Source organism: Toxorhynchites rutilus, chromosome 1, assembly GCF_029784135.1.
Source record: "Toxorhynchites rutilus septentrionalis strain SRP chromosome 1, ASM2978413v1, whole genome shotgun sequence".
In the NCBI taxonomy this organism is placed as follows: Eukaryota; Metazoa; Arthropoda; class Insecta; order Diptera; family Culicidae; genus Toxorhynchites; species Toxorhynchites rutilus.
In genome coordinates this window covers 199,621,312-199,638,113 of record NC_073744.1, presented here as the reverse complement: position 1 = coordinate 199,638,113, position 16,802 = coordinate 199,621,312, and positions in this window count along the sequence as shown.

Below are 16,802 nucleotides of genomic sequence, written 5' to 3'. Positions count from 1 at the left end.
GAAGACTATGTTAAGGAAACATATTCTAGTCTGCACAAAGGCAAGCGAGTTCGAAAGTACTCGCAGTTTGAATTTATTTGCAATGCCGATTTTCCCAGACACCTTGGTTTAGATGTCTGTATTAGATAAACACATTTCAGTCGAAACAAAAATACCCCAGACCTGCATGAATTTGCAATGCCAATTTCTCCACGCTCCATGGATTTGAAGTTTGTGTTAGGGAAACACATTTCAGTCGGAACAAAAAATACCCCGACTTTCATGTATTTGCAATGTCGATTTCTCCAACACTGCTTGGTTTTGAAGTCTGTGTTAGGGAACACCTTGCGGTGAGAACAAAAATCCCCATACTTTCATGTGTTTGCATTGCCGATTTCCACAAGCCTGCTTGGTTATGATGGCTGTGTTGGGGAAACCGTAAATCGGGCCAATCAAAACGAGGTAGCTAGGGCGTTTAGATAACGCTTAACATTTTACAGTTATTCAATTGTTTATCTAATGAAAAATAACATTTTATTAATTGCGATGGATGCGTAGAAATATTCCCTATCAATTGATGCAAACGTCTTTCCGATCCAGTAAGAAATGTTCGAGTTATAAGCATTCGGAATCTTTCATTTTTTCCTGCATGTTCTGTGTTTAGGTTTTCATTTTACCCCCCATATATTCCGGTTAGACGTAGTCCCACGTCAAAAGTAAGTTGAGCTGGTGGAATAGCAAACCCCAGTCGGCCTCCAATATAATTTGTGGTATTGACAGAGAGACATAAGGTTTGGCGTTACCCTGGTGGAATACGACGTCTATCACATTAAGCTTTGAACATTTGTCCTGGATGGGTGTCCTGAATGGACTAAATGCTTGGTAGAAGCTCATAATACAGAACTCCTTTCCAATCTCACAGACATTCTACTGGTGAAGGCCGGCTTTTGGGTTGTCAATTGGTGGTTCATTAAGCTTACTCCGAGTTTTTTTTCCTGCTTAACTTTCTTACAAATGATCGATGTTTGCGATTGGCTTCCAAACGGCATTATCATTGCGTTTATGAAGCGAATGAAAATGTAATCCAAAAAAATACTATTTGCAAGTGATTGAAGAATCTTGAACGAGAATTATGTTCGAAAATAGTTTTATATTATAATGACGAGTTTTGCTTGAAGTAAATTTTATAGTATATTTATAGGAAAAAGAAAAATGGAAAGAGTCAAAAAGACCCCCGAACGTTCGCTTAGTAAGATAACGTGAATGTTTGCTGGTTATATATAATTATATAACGAGTTGTGTCCTAAACACGACCGCATTTGCTAACGTAGAATTGCCAAATTATTTAATTCAATTCTCTTGCTCTTCAGGTATTAGGCTAGAATGCATCTAAATTTCAGAAATGATTCTTTAGTAGAATGTTTTGAAGACATTGGAAAGGGCTATGATTTTGTAGATGCTGCTGGAGACGGTTGATTTATAATTCATTCTTTCCTATGCTTACAAAGAAATCCAATTGATTCGAGATTCCGATCAAAATAAAACTAGATGAACTTACTGCCGAGAGTTAGCTGGTTATTCTACACCCAAACTAGCGTTGGCAGAAAACATTTAATCTTTGGCAGAAATGATGTCATTTAGTTTGCTGGAGAGTCAAATGCGCAAATAATGAGCTGTTTTGAAAGCTTAAAAATGGTTTGTATGTATGCGAGCAGACATCTCTTTCTGTTTTCTTTTCTCATTTCATTTGGGATATTGCAAAAGAAAAGTCCATACGACGTCAATGGGGATCGAACCAAGGTCGGCTGGAATGCAAAGCTATTTTGCACGACCACGCTATCCACATGGCTAATGATGCTTCAGCAGTTGTTCAGCAAATACGTGATAATATTGCACCTGATTATAAAATGAAGTTGGGAAGTGTTTTCTAAGAGTAAAAACAGGAAGTGGGTTATATCTATGGTATAACCGCAAGGGTGACGTAGGACTATCGTTGATTTAGAGATCATTTGTTTGAAGTTGAATCTAAATCCATTCTGAATGAATGAATGAATGAATGAATGAATATTTGGGGGACTTCGAAAACGAGAGCGTTACGTTGGAGGCACAAGGTTTTATGCATCCAATATAGGATACGAAAAACCTTGTTCTGAACAATAGTCTTCAAAAGCTTTCCTGCTAACTGCACTTGATTGAAAAATCATAAAACCAAAGGTATTATATGGATAGTTTATGGATAGAAAACATTAAAATAAACTCTTTCGCTTGAATGTAATTTTCAATTCCAAGGGGAACTGGCAGATTATTTTCCAGCAACGATTAGATATTTCCACATTTTCCTCGATACTGGAAGCCCACCAGTAGTTAATACTAACTCGATAACCACCAGTTAATAGCACTTGATTGAAAAATATTTGGTCACAGTGTTACATGGATAGAAAACATTGAAATAAACTCTTTCACATGAATGTATTTTTAAATTCCCAGAGGAACTGGCAGATTATTTTCCAGTAATGATTAGATCTTTCCGGAACTTTCTCGATGCTGAATGGCACCCAAACGGAAAGAATTCCGCGCGTGTATGTGTCGATCCTTCGCCGTCCACCTCGTCCAGCACGTTAGGCAACGATGTTGTCTTGTCGATGTCCTCACGAAAAATGAATGCGTCTCACCACCAGAATATAGCTTAAGTATGTTTTGTGTGTGTGATTGAATCGAGAGAAGGTGTGGTTTACGATGGCAATTTGGAAGGCAAATTAGAGGGGAATGAACTCTCTGAGCTCGAAACTTTCGGCGACTGAGTAGTAATCGATTGCGTGCGCATACAATATTGGATACGGAAATATCCTACTGATGGGGAAGAATAATCTTCAGAAGCTTTCCTGCTAATTACACTTGGTTGAAAAATTACAAAATCAAATGTATTTGGTCGCTGTGTTATATGGTTAAAAAACATTAAAATAAACTCTTTCACATGAATGTATTTTTAAATTCCCAGAGGAACTGGCAGATTATATTCCAGAAATGATTAGATCTTTCCAGAACTTTCTCGATGCTGAATGGCATCCAAACGGAAAGAATTCCGCGCGTGTATGTGTGTGTGTAGCGATGTCTTCCCGGGGAACCGTTTGTGGCATCACTCTCCTCCTGATGGATTCCCTTCTGGCCTAAGGTACACAAACAGGCTCTTGGTGACACCGTTCATCCGCGCTTTCATGATAAACACGAAGAGCTTCACCACAACAGCGACAACATGCTCCAATCGGTGTTCAATTAGAACTGAGTGGATTTCCGAGCGGCGCTCGCTTATATACCGATTGGTGATTTCAATAGCCTGTTTTGAGAACAATTTTAAGGCTATTGAAACAAGTTTTTGAACCAAAAAGTAACAAGCATAAAACGCGTAGACATTTTATCTTTCGAATGAAGTGTTTATCATACCATTTCGTTCAGTTGTTTAGGAGCTATTAACGCTCAAAATCTCGGTCTCCGGCGTAACGCTTTCGGTTTCGAAACTTTGATTTTACACCCCGGTATAGAAATGAAAGACGTAGTCCTACGTCAAAAAGGAGCGCATGAAGGAGAACAATATCTATCTCGGTCTGGGCCGTGTATGTGGTAAGGTATGCGGAAAGCTTATTTGTCTTTTGTTTCACTCGCTCGTATTAATATTATATTACTGTACCATGTATATTATTCAAATGCTTACCAGTATTTGTGAGTCATGGCATTTTCTGTTATGTTATGTCTCATTTAATGTCATAAATCGGGATGACAAAACATGAGCTAAAAATCAATTTTGGGTGTACCTCTCGAGCATTTTGGAAAAAGTGCACAATGCAGAACGATAAGGATTTGGAAATAAAAAAAAATATTTTCAATGCTCTGCGAGATTGACCATTACGTTGACAACAACGGTAAAGCTGAGATACTACGACTGAACAGGATCCCTGTCTAGGAAGGTGAACCAAAAACCTAGACTGAAGACGCCCTGAAAGAAATAATTTTTTTTTTTTTAAATCAATTATTTACTTCATATTTTGCCAAAAAGTGGAAGAATGTTCTCGTAGACAACAGGAGGAATAGTATAGTCAATGTCCATGGTTGTCCACGAAGGGGGAGCGGGTGTCTTCAATCGTGCATTTTCTGTCCACGCGGTATATGGACAGCCCCTTACGTGTGTAAAAGTTCAGTTTGCACCCCATGTTTTGCTGTTAATCGTAGTCCTACGTGAAAATATTTGTATTTAGTTATTGATTCCCTTATGCATCTTTGGAGGGCTCGGAACGTTTTCACGGACAAATTACGCAATGGATTCTCAATAGACGATAGTAAGCAATACTCGTCACCAGATTCCCGTCGACACAGATACGTGATCCTCACACTCCGGTAGCTTCGGTTAAAAGTGAAATTTCGACCAACAGAAACAGCAAATTAATACCATTAAACGATATGATTCCTACCTCTGAGTGCTCAAGCATGGCCGGGCAAGTGCACAAAGCAAATAGGCCGAGCGAGGCGAGAAACGAGAGTACCGCAAGCAAAAGCGCCACTCATTTCGACGGTCCGCGGTCGGCCGGACCCGGGATTGGTGCAGCGTTTCTAATTGGCCCAGTTTTTCGCCGATTTCCGAGCCAGGTGCGAAGCCTACTTCTACTCGCGAGCGCGATCTGAGCGATATGGCTGAGCGGTTTGCTGGGTTGATGCCGGGGAAGGTTTACTTAGTGGTGGCCGAAATCGAGATCATATTCATCCAAAGGATGGGGTGTCATTTATGACGCCCACTGAAGCGAGACTATCCCTCGAGATCTCGGGTGACACACAAAACATGCAACGGATTACCCCCAAATGACGCATGCACTCGTTTGCCTGTGCTGTTTTCGTTTTTGGATTTTACTTCTTCCGAAACGGCACTTGCCTGAATACCTGAGCAAACAGTGATGATGGCCACCGGAAAAGGGTCACCGAGAAGTGAAATTTTTATTCGCTAATCAGTATTCAGAAACAGTGCCGCGCGTCGAGTCGATTCAATGTCAATAACCGAAATTCCTCGTGCGGCTCAAACGTGTACAAACCTTCCGTCTTGGTGAATGAAGCCGTCAAGTAAGGTGTCATATGACATGCTTGGAAGTGGTCATCGATCCGAACCAGAGAGGCGGATGGAATTCAACCCGATTTTAACCCAATCGAAGGCGATCGGGTTAAAGAAGATCGTACTTACAGACCGAAGTCTGAATTCGAATTCGAGCAGATTAATCGAAAACTTGCGCAAAAAGGAAGACAAACACTGTCCTATAAGTGACTATCGCACCGCGGCTTGCATTTCTAATCCCTCCGAGCAAGCGCCCGGCGATGACCGGTGGAATTTATACACATGCTTTTGAAAGTTGTTGCAGAAAACATGGACAGGTTTGCTTCCCACTTTCACTGGCACTTCGCTTGGTGTGGTGGCGCGCCGCAAATGGCCCCCCCTCCCCGACTTGTGTGAATATGTGAACATGCTAAAATGTATGCGCGCTCACAGCCTCGCGAGCGTCGTCCGTTCCGGAGAAGCGATAATCGGGTGCGGAACTGGTCCGCCTTGTCTGAAACTAGCTTTGGGCTCGGGTTTTTTTTTTGGATGATCTCGCGATTATGTGCAGTAAAATTTTCGAAGAATGAGTGATCAGTGCTAGAGATGGAAGTAATGAAAATCAATGAAGGTATCCTTTTAGGACATTTCATCCAATTCTTCTGGCTGTGATTAGATTATGCGTACTGACGTAAACCGTTTTGCGTTCAATTCATCACTTGATTTATCTGTTATGAATCTAGAATCTGTTATTTATTATTCCATTCTACACCCAAACTAGCGTTGGTTGGAAACATTTCGTCTTTGGCAGAAATAATGCCATTTCGTGTGCTGGTGGGTCAAATGCGCAAATAATTAGCTGTTTTAATAGCTTAAAAAAGGGTTGTATGTATGAGAGCAGCTATCTTTTTCTTTTTCCTTTCTTCATTTCATTTGGAGTTGTGCAAAAAAAATCCATGCGACGACAATGGGGGTCGAACCAAGGCCGGCTGGAATACAAAGCTGTTTCATACAACCACGCTATCCATATAGCTATTAGTGCTGTTATATAAATTATTATAAATATTACACTTGATCATAACATTAAGTTGGAAATGTTTTCTAAGAGGAAAAAAAAAAGCATGAATGAGAATAGATATTCTTCTCTGTCTGTGCCGTGTATTTGGCAAACTATGTTTTGTTTTCGCATTTCACCATGGAAAAGTTTGATTTAGAGAAATTGCTCGTCGAACTGATCGATCCTATAATACTCACACTTGAACTCACACTCAATAAGGATATTGAGCTAACAAACCAGCAAATCGTATAACACAGTAGCATATATCGTAACACACAGTATTGCATTAAAAAATGGACAAAATTGCTGATTTTTCATGTTGTTTCAGTCTATCTTCACACGCACTGACGAAACGACCCATGCAGCATCAATCATAGTAACCCACGAGTCAGCAGAAAAAAAAATGACAGCTCTATCAGTCGAACTCTAACCGTGATGGCGAAAACAGTAAACTACTCCGTTCAGAAGTGTTCGCGTTCAAAGAAAGGTACCCCGCCGCGTCGAAAACAGACATCGTGCGGCACTTCTTGGACGCCGGATACGCCCGTTCCGGCATCTACAACATTTTGGCACTTTTGGACAGAAATCAGCGCATCAAAAAAAAAAAAAAAAAAGACGGGTGGGTAATGTCGGGGACATAACCGGAGTGACGTAGGACTATACAAAGGGGACAGCTTTTGTTAAATATATATTTTAAATATATTATTTTATTTTCTTCTCCTACGTGAATACCTACCTATCTACCTGAAAAATTGATTAGTTTACTGTTTACTCTTTATGAATATGTTGATGGTTCTGAAAAGAACCTTTGGTGTTGTGTTTTTGTTATCACTCGATATTCCCATCTTGTTCGGTTAAACCTTCCTGTTTAGCTATTGCGTTTGCCACTCGCCACAGCTTTCACAGTTGGAAAATTTCTTCCCATCCAGCTTGTGACATATTGTTCAGTAAATTACATTTAATGCGACGTGCCGGAGAAAAACTTTGCCATTCGCTGAAACTAATTGTTGCCTTGATGAGCGCCGAACCGAAGCTGCTCTGTTCTTGATGCGGGTTTTCTGATTGTCGTGAGCAGCTTTGCAAGCCAACTCGAGCACTCCGACGGCCGAAACTCTATAATCCCTGTTAGGTATACTGGTGCTCCGGCACCAATCCGTTCGGCCTAGTTACCCTTGCGGAGCAATCAGTGAATGCGACCAACAGGGAACTGGAGACCTGCACGGTTCGAGTGAGACTTTGCCTTTCCCTTAACTTGTCCTCCTTTGTTACGTCCACGATGCCGATGCCGTACAACCACACGGGTTTACGGTTGGAAAGAAAATAAGATATTTTTTTGGGTTCCGCGTGTATTATACTCTAGCAGTACACACTCACAGGATAGAGACAAATCGGCAGATTCAGCCAAAGGGGCGAGTCCAACGAGACGAATGAATGAGCGTTACAAGGGAGCGATGGCAAAAAAATACATTCATTACGATTTGTTCGCTCGTTGGATTCACATGCAGGCTAAAAAGGGTCCTTTTAGGATCACAAAATTATCTTCAATCTAAAGAGTTTATTGTTTTGTTATCACTCGGTATCCCCATCTTGTTCGGCTAAACCTTTCTGTTTAGCGATTGCATTTGCCACTCGCCACAGCTTTCACAGTTGGAAAATTTCTTCCCATCCAGCTTGTGACATATTTTACAGTAAATTACATTCAATGGCACGTCGCATTACCACCACTCAGTATCAGATTGGAGGTAATTTTATCGTCGCGAGCAGCTTTGCCAGCTAACTCGATCACTTCGGCGGCCGAAACTATATAACGCCGGCTAGGTGGACTGGTGCCCTGGTACTAACGCGCTCGGCTTAGCTACCCTTGCGGGGAACTCCAGATCAACACGGTTCGAGCGGGATTTTGCCTTTCCCTTCACTTTTCCTCCTTTACCATGTCCAGACATGGCTGCTTGGGTTGGTTTGTTGATGTGTTGTGATGCGAACCGATGTGGTGTACGGTTTGAATGAGAATGATCGTTACGGCAGCGGAGCGGGAATTTTTAAGCTGACTGGCTGGCTCGAGAGTTACGCATGTGTGAGACTGCGACCAATGTTTCGTTCATTTTTTTCTTTTTCCTTCCCAATCGTGCTTCATTCTATTTCGCTGCTGCTCTGGTTGCCCGTTTTGGTCGGTACGATTTGAGGAACACAAAATGGACCAATCAAAAATGGGCACATAGTGCATTTTGACAATGCTTGATATTTCACAATTATTCAATTATTTATCTCAAGAAAAATGAAATGTTATTCGTTATGATAGGTGCGTAGATATATTTCCTATCAATTGATGCAAAAACCTTTGCGATCTATTGAGAAATGATCGAGTTATAAGCGTTCCAAATCTTGCATTTTTTCCTACTTGTTCAGTGCCTAGATTTCCATTTCACCCCCTATATCTTCCGGTTAGACGTAGTCCTACGTCAAAAGCGGTGGTGATGGACGACGATGTCTATCTCACCCTGGATGGCAACGACTGGTAGGGCACTTCGTATTCTACTTCCCCCACGAAGGAAGTAAACTCCGAAGTGAAGTTTATTTCACACACCAAGTTCCCCAAGAAGGTGCTGCTGTGGCTGACAATCAGCGAGAAGAGGATGTCAAAGCCGCTCTTCTTTGGCTCCGGACTGACCGTAAACGGGAAAATTTATAGTACGAAGTGCCTGCTGGAAGTTGCGTCGTCCCTCAAGAAATACCATAAGGTCGAAAACGCGGTGTTCTGGCCGGATCTGGCGTCGGCCCACTACTCGAAGCGATCGTTAGAGGAGATGGAGCGGCCTGAATATCGATGTGGTATCCAAGTCGGCGAACCCACCCAACGTCCCCCAGCTGCATCCCATCGAGAATTTCTGGGCAAACCTGGAACCAAAGATCTGCTCCAACGATTTTGTCGCGAAAACTGAGAAGGAATTGATAAATAAAACAAAGAAAGAACTCAAAAAGATGCCTACACAAATGTTTTCGTCCGCCATGGCGCCTGGCCGCTCGCCAGAGCGTAGATTTTTTTTTTGCAAGTAAGCTAATACTATTACCTTCCCTGGGAAATTTATCAAACTGCTGTTTTGCGTTTTCTGAGATGTTTCGTTCTGCGTTGAAGATGTAAGTTTGCTAAGGGATACTAAAAAATTACTTGGATATTCAAGAAGATCAGTATTTCAGTTTCAGTTCTCCAGACAGCGAGCAATCAGAAGTACATTTTAATGCTTAGAATTAATTTGACAATCTACCCAAATTGCTTCGCGAAACGTGAAAGCATTCATTTATCGGCCCTTGCCATTGCTATCAAATATTTGTATCAAAAAGTTTTATTACATATTAAAATTCTTTAATGTTTCTTTCCGCCGGCAATGATTTCGTAGTTCTAACAGTTCGGCTGAAAAGTTCATACGGTCGACGTCTAGATGGCGCCTCTTGCAAAAATCTACTTGACTGTCACAAAGCACCATCTTTCAATGGATACGTGTCAAAATTTGACAGCAATCGGTCGATTGGTCCGTGAGTTACAGCATTGAGAGTGAAGCAACTTTTGTTATTGTGAAAAAAATGGGAAAATCAATGAAAACGATGGCAAAATTGCATGGGCTTCGAATTGCTTCCGCATCAATCGTATTCTCCAGATCTAGCTCCCAGCGACTATTTTCTTCTCGCAGACCTGAAGAGAATGCTCGCTGCCAAGAAATTTAAGACCGATGATGAAGTGATTACCGAAACTGAGGCCTACTTTGGAAAAACTGAATGAGTACTATAAAAATAGTATCGGGAAGTTGTAAGATCGCTATAATCGCTGTATCGCCCTCGAAGGCAATTATGTTGAATAGTAAAATTGAATTTGGCGATAAAAATAGTTTTACTGTGTTACCTTATAAACTTTTCAGCGAAACAGTTAGGTTAACTATGCGGTCGTGTCTTGGAGACCACTCTTCTTTACTTATTTATTTGCGGCCCGCGACATCATGACTAACACGTGTTTATGGCTCCTATGAAAACACAGGATGGGTTTTATCTATGATATAACTGCAAGGCTGACGTGGGACAACCATTGGCTTAGTAATCATTTGTTTGTATTGATTAAATTATTGATTGAATGTATTAAATTATGTTCTTCGCTACAAGAAAATTTTATGATCGAAAAATCGATTTTTTCTTTTTGCCTTTTTGGGAAGCCAATGCCCTCAGTAATGTTGTGTTGAAAAGTTTTTTTGATATTTCATCTCGTTGAAAAGTTACAGCAAAAAATATAGGGTCACCTCAAGGGAAGTAGCATTGCTGTACGAAACTTCAAACGCGTTTTTCTCGAAACCATCTTTTTTCAGCTGGTGGTATCTATGGGCCTGATTCTCGAATACACTTCACGGTGGAAACGAAATAAACGGCACGCCATTGAACTACGTTTTACGAGTTAGTGAAGTGTCGAAGATAATAATGAGTTTTCAGGCAGAATGAGCACTTTTCAAATAAAAAATTGAAGATTGAAAATTAACTTCTTCGTATCAAACTGGTATTCAATGTGAGTGGAAAACATTGTCAACCGCCTGAAAACCGCGTGTTGAGAAACCGCTTGGAAGAGACGTGTCGGGACAACCGTCTAAGAAAGCTGCGTGTTGGGACAACCGCTTCAGCAAAAGAATGGTGGCGGAACAGCCACCCAATGTCGGCGAGTTGGAATGGCCGCAGAAGTGATAATGCGAGTTGGGTTGATAGCATATTAGCCTCCAACTCAATCAGCAGGGTTTTCTCCAGAGAAAGTAATGCGGGAAGGAAAATCCAAAGGTTTTCGCCCCTATTAGACCGTGGAGGAGCACATAGTCAGTGTAATGGTCGAGTGACAGTCTGAAACTAGGGGAAGTTCCGGATTTGACACCGAACGTTACATTGAGAAGAGCATTGTACACCGTTTCATTAATGATAATCAGCTGGATAACCTAAAGTAGAGGTTTTAGCGAGCAGTATATATATTTTTAAATCATGTATCCACAACTGACATGCCTGCACCAAGAAAGGTTTCAATTCTGTTTCCATTTCTTATTAAGATAGTTGGAATGTATGTATCTTCTCCCGTTAATAACGTGGATATTTGTTCCGGTGTGCAGCGTATGGAGAAACTACGGATATTTTCGTTGCCATTTCCTGGTAGGTTTTTCTGTATGCGAGTATCTATAATTTGACTCTGTGGAAATTTAGATGATACAGGAACAAGAAAAGAATAAAAAAACACAAGCAATGAACAATTTTGACAGTTGCGTGTTATTGAGTGCGTACAGTACTTGCTTATATCTATTGAGTGCGTGCAGTACTTACTTAGATCTAGCCCATGATTATATATACAAGTGAAGCAACATCATTACTTCAATAGGAAGAGGATTACGGTTTGTCGAGCGGGGGTTGTTTGTTTTGTTATTGCTAGGGTATGCCATTTTCGCATTTTCACATGCGAGAACGAGATACGAGAGATGAACTGTGTGAGAATGAAATTCTACAAAATCCTTCCTTCTCTTTCACATAAATTCGAGAATGCCACATGATTGCTTCATCTGGTATATATAGGCACTAGCCAAAGTATACAAAACAAGGCAGTCCATTCCCGCAAGTAGACATCCAATTTGGATGTAAACATATTACGTCAGCATTATCGAACTGCATTTCACCCAGAGAATTTGCCGCCATTTTTCGTTCCTTTAAAAAATCATGCTAGTTACAAAACACCTTTCTGAATTATAAACCGTTCTACAACTGTTACGCAAATTGTAAGAATAGATAGAGTATGCAGATCAGTATAGACCGTTGGGATTGTAATCAGACAAAATGCACGCAGCTGTACATTTTTTTAATCCGTTCACACTATTTCAAGTATTCTATAGCGTTGATTGAAGAAATTAAAATAAATTGAAATGACAAATCATGACACAAAAAAGTAAAATAACATAAAAAGAATAAGGGAGAAGGAAGATGTGAGGTGCATGAAAGACACAACGTCCTATCCCTCGCAGTTGACAGTATAACAGTGATGTTGATATTATATACTGGCAACACTAGTTAGCCATGCATTGGGCATCATTTCCTCTCACATCAGACAACTGTCGAGCCGGTAAGTCATACTCAATATTTATTCCCTGTGTCGGGTGATTTCACTGTAGGTTTATACCGACTACATTGAGGAACCTGTACAGTAAATATATGAATGCTTCACAACCCCGTTGCTTCAGAACCGATACCGCCAGCAAGGTAAGGTAAATGATTTTGGTTTGTCCAGTCGAAAATATGATCATGGTTTGTCCACTTTTTTGAATGCTCTAATTTAACACACCTTTGTCAAATCAGATATTCGAACGTTTCAAAATATAGAAATAAAATTGTCTTTTTTATGATTTACAATAGTTTTATAGTATATTTTGACGTAGAACTACGTCTTTCATTTCTATACTGGGGTGTGAGTTCAAACTTTCGAAAACGAAAGCGTTACGCCGGAGAACGAGATTTTAAGCGTTAATAGCTCCTAAACAACTGAACGAAATAGTAAGATAAACACTTCATTCGAAAGATAAAATGTCTACGCGTTATATGATTGTTACTTTTTGATCCAAAAAGTTTCAATAGCCCTAAAATTGCTTTCAAAACGGGCTATTGAAATCACACCAATCGAGTGCCGCTCGGAAATCCACTCAGTTATAATTGCGTAACGATTGAGGTACGATCGATGGAATCGATGGATGTTTCCCTAACACACACTTCAAAACCATGGAGCCAGGGGAAATCGGTATTGCAAAATATAGGTAAGCAGTGGGTATTTTTGTATTCGCTTGCGTTTCTGGAAATGGGAATATTTCCCTAACACAGACTTCAAACCCATGAAGCTTGGGGATATCGGCATTGCAAAATAGATGCGAGCTGCGGGTACTTTTGTACTCGCTTGCGCTTCTGCAAATCGGAATGTTTCCTCAACACAGACTTCAAAACCATGCAGCCAGAGGAAATTGGCATAGCAAATTAGATGCCAGCAGCGGGTACTACTGTACTTGGATTGACTATAGATTTGATATGGTACGATGTAGTGGATATGATCGAAGTGGATATTATATTACATATCGAAGAAATCACATTTATAAAAGCAGCATTATAAAATTATTTGTTCACGAATGCTGAAACCGATCGTGGTTATTGGGAAGGTGGAATTGATGGGAAGGGGGTCTTATTTTCGCTGTGTAATTCCGAGGAGGAATCCATTCTTTCTCAAGCGTTAATTATCCTGCTCCGGATCAACGATGATTCCAATTGTCGGGGTTTGGGGAGTGGGTTCTATTTGCACTTGGAATTTCCGAGGAGAAATCGATTCCTCCTTTGAACGTTGATAATTCTTTTCCGGCTAAACAAAGTGGTATGATAAACACTTTATTCGAAAGATGAAACGTCTAAGATTTATATGCTTGTTACTTATCGATTGTTGAGTCAATGTTAGTTCTACGTCCACCTTGCGGTTATATCAAAGACATAACCCACTCTTAGTTTTTTCGGAATCATATGTTTTCAAGGATTATTAAATACACCTTCTCAATGCGCCCCTCATTTGAGCTAACTTTCAATCAATCACCAGATGATTATTTCGCACGTATTCAGACCTTTTCTAGATTATAACACTTACAAATATTGTAAACATCATGCTTGCACACCATTTGTATCAGATTTACATAGCTAAACTATTAAATTAACGCATTTTGATAAACTCAATTCTGATCATGAGTTGTCCAATTCACTAATGTTGTTTTGTGCACATGATTTTCATGGCAACCGCTTGGCGCGCTGCAGTTTCTTTATAGTGTCCTTCACGCAGAGCAGAAATAATTTTTTCTGTGTTGAGTGTGTTGAGGTGAACACTTTTAAAATGCCCAAGAAAAGGCAATATTCTGAAGAAAACCTAAATTATGAATGGATTAATACAATGATAGTTGTTGCAGCAGCTCATTAGAAGATAAATACATTGTGAACCCTACTACTAACCCAAGTTACATTGTGGTAATAGATTGCAACATGCGAGGGAAATATTTCAATATTGAAAATTACAGTAAAATTATAGTATACCTCATTCTCTCTAAGTATTATTTCTCCTGATATAAATGGCTGATCTCAGCAAGAACACTAGACTCTATTGAAGCAGATAACGAGCATTCAGCATTCAGTTAATAAAAGTCATCTTTGAAATAAGACGTAGTTTGCGCAGTCAGCCTTTTTCTTACTACAAGTTGGCGTCCATTCGGAAGGCTGCAAAATTGGAGCAGTATCCTCGCAATTTCCTCAAATTCAATCATCGAGGACACGTGCAAACTTCCTGTCCGCTTCAGGATAGTTTCCTCAGCTAAGATCCGGAACAATAGTATTCTTAAACAATAATAAATGCAACATCTACTTGAAAATTCGAATGTTTTCATTCAAAAATTGTGATTTCTAAAGCCGGACAAACTATGATCATTTTTTGGACAAACCCTGATCAGAGGTGCTCAAACCATGATAATAATTCCTTTTTGAGGAAAATCGTTAAAAAACAGAAAAATTTGAATAATTTCAACGCCTTATGGTAGTATTAGCAACTAGAGACTTGGGGCTTTTCAACAAACCCAAACTCGTATCGATTATATGTGATTTTCATGAAGAAAAATCGATTTGCATTTACTAGTTGCGTAAAAACACCCCAAATCGGCGTAATAATCATTATTCGTGCACTCAAAAAATGAAAAAAAAACATCTTCGAATATACCATAAACATTAACCAAAATACCCGAACACTTCACAATATCCGAAAAATAATCACGAAAATTAATTATTTCACGGCCTTCCAAACAGGGGTCCCCCCTTAAGCGAACTTAATAATGAATTAAACAAAGCCAAAAATATATGTTTGTGTTAAATAAATGAATGTAATTACATGTTAAATTATAATAATTCAGTTTTACAGTGCTCACCCTCCCGAGTAGGGAATTCAGCGACGGGATCCCATAAACAACCAGTTTGCGCATAAATGTAAAATAATTGAGCGTGAAATGTTGTTGCCCTGGGGGTGAAAGTTTTTCTTTCCCCGTTTTCTTTCCCTGCGCAAATTTTGACGACTTTCCGGAAGGAAAAGAAGGTGATCGCCACCCATCCGCAATTGTCGTTGAGCAAACCGCGTGCGTGTGTATAAATTCATGTCACTCCGTCTAAGGTCGTTCGGTTTCCTCAGCGTTCTTTTTTGTTTTTGGTGCACGACTAGAAATTTTGTCTTGTCTTCCGTGCATTTAATTTTTTTTGAAATTATTATTGTTTCGAACAGCACCGCGTGCGCGATCTCCGCGAAACGGTTCGTTTACCCGCGCATATAAATCGCCTACTATTGCTATTGCGCATGCACTCCCCGCACACGATTATGCGCGAATGAGTCACACAGGCAGAAATAGTATCCACACAAAATGAGCCACAGGCTACTTTGACGCTTTCGATAACGGGATCGTGCAAAATGGCGTGCGCCGCTGCGCTTTCCCGGAGGTGGATTCTGACTGCGCTTGCGCTTGCGCAGCAGCTTTCGGTCGAAAATAGCCATCCGGGGAGCAGCGCGATGGATGGAGAGCGGCAAAGCCAATCTCGTTCGTTCCTGCTATCTGCACATCGAGGTTCCTCCTGCATATCCAAAACATCACCATTATGGTGGGTAGTTAGTTATGATTAAGAGCGTGGCTTCGTTTGCCTCATGGATTATGGAAAAATAAGTTCCGATCTTGATGTGTTTACTCTGCTGCCGTGTTTCGCGGCACAACGATTTGTGTTTTTTTTTGTTGTTGTCTAAACTATGACAAGCGAATATCTAATTCCGATGGTTCCGCCACGACCCAACCCGAATGCAAAGGTGTGGCAACGCTTGAAGGCTGTCATTCCGGCCGGCTCACGGATGTACCGTAAACTATAATCTTCTCTGCTGGGGTTCAGAGGGTACGACCCTCGCGCCCGATTCTTCGGACTCGCGCGGAAATCGTTGATCGGTGGTTTTGCGCGCGGATAATTAACATACCATTGGCGAGTTTGCCGATTACGCGATCACTGCCAACCATCATTAATTGGGCTTTTGTGTGGCTGCGACCCGCGCGATGAGAGACCCGCGAAGGGGAGAAATAAGCCAAAGAGAAAAGGTCGCACAGAAAAGGTAAACAATGAAAGCGAAAGTCAACGTTTGGGAATCGAGAAAAAAATTGTTCGACAAAAGAATGTTTCGGATGACGCAACGCGTCAGATGTTTCTGCTAATCGGTCGCGTCGTTCCCGTGTGTCAACAACCTGCCTGATCGCTATCGAAGAATACCAAACGCTTCTCACAATAATCACGAAAGTTAATCGGAGAAATGTTGCCGCCTCACATGCCACCGAAATCGATGCCGATCGTGTCAATTATCACGTGAAATTCTAGCAAACTTTCACTCAACCATATCATTCACGCCTGCGGTGACGTGACCAGACTGTGAATGCAGGAGGTGGTGGGTTCGTTTCGGCGGGGACATTCCGATGGTCCGCTTAACCGCATCGTACGCGACCAGCAAAACAGTGATCTCATTGTTGATTCACATTGCGCCTTCGCTCGCGCGCTTCTTCGAATGGGAACAAAATTAGGTTAGCAAAATAAAAGAAAATGCTTTCATGTCACAAG